We start from the raw sequence: 1,581 nt of genomic DNA on the forward strand, positions 1-1,581 counted from the left end.
AATGACGGTGCCAACTTGGGCCAGTGAAGCAACATCCTCCACAACTAGACTGAAGAACAAAAAGGATAGCAACGTATCTGTTCCCCTTCCCCCAATTCCCCAGTGCTGTTCCTATCCCCCAATTCCCCAATAAAAATCTTTAAAAAAAAAATGACAGGTATACATTTCATTATCAATGTCTCTCAATAACATAACATTAATAGAATTAATTTTAAAAACACACACAGCAAGAGGTTATTGATATTAACTTTAAGACATGTAAGATTAACCAATATGCTATTTTGGGACACGTATAAAAATTAACAATATTTAGAAAAGTTAGTAGACATAAGTGATGTAATATGCTTACAATATTCTAATCTTTAAACTTGGTGAGTAATCCTTGTAGCTTACACATGCAAAAATGTGGTTTTGCATTTTCATATTTTTCATTAATATTAAATAGTATGAACCAATGGCACAGATTATGTAGTACTATAAACAAGGACATTACAACAGTATTTAATATGTTCAAAATGAGAAAAGACATGTAAGTAAAAACACGGATATTAGTAAGACACAAATGGAACTTCAAGAAATAAAACGTATAAAGTCTGGATGGGATTAATGGCAAATGAAACACGGTAAGAAAAACAGAATATACTGTCTCATGAAGAAGAATTTCATCCTACGATTATTAACTGGTAACTGGGAAATAAAGCTTCCCTTTTCCTTTTAAAAATACCGTGTTCATAAAAAAATTTCTGGAAAATGGAAAAATACTTCAAAAAGGGGGAAATCATACAACCGCCCAACACAGAGGCCACAAATGCCAAGTGGATCGCTGGACTAGACACAAGTATGTCTGAGAAATTTATGGATTCTCAAGTCGCACCAAAATAGCATACAACCTCCTCCTGGATGTTTATGTGAGAAAGAGCAGAAAAAGCAAAAACTAACGCACATGGACTGGGTAACTGGCTATAGACACTTACCAATGAAAGTGACTCCCTCCTACACGCCAACTTGCAAAGAGCACAATTCAGATACGTGCCTCACAGAAATTTCAAGCAACCTTCAGATGTTCCTAAAATACTTAAAATCTTGGTTGCTGAAAAGTAAAGGTCTGCTATATTCCTTTAAAATCTTCTCCTTTTTATTCTACCCATGACTTGTTTTGTTCTTATTTTTATTTGTAATTATACTTATTTACAATGCCTTGTTTATTAACTTAACATTATAAGCATTCTTCACCCATCCTATTATAATCCTTTTGATAAATTTTTATTAAAATATAGCTAACATACAATATTATATTTGTTTCAGGGGTACATCACAGTCACTCAACATTTATATACCTAAAAAAGTGATCACCATGATAAGTCCAGCAACAGTATCACAATATTATTGACTATATTCCCTATGCTGTACATTACATCCCCAAGACTTATTTGTTTTATACCTGGAAATTTGAACCTCTTATTCCCCTTAACCTTTTCCCCACTATTTATTTATTTATTTATTCATTTTTATTTTATTTTTTTTATTCACTGTATTCCCTATGTTTTTTGTTTGTTTGTTTGTTTGTTTGTTTTGTTTTGT

Source organism: Hipposideros armiger, unplaced genomic scaffold, assembly GCF_001890085.2.
Source record: "Hipposideros armiger isolate ML-2016 unplaced genomic scaffold, ASM189008v1 scaffold_1017, whole genome shotgun sequence".
In the NCBI taxonomy this organism is placed as follows: Eukaryota; Metazoa; Chordata; class Mammalia; order Chiroptera; family Hipposideridae; genus Hipposideros; species Hipposideros armiger.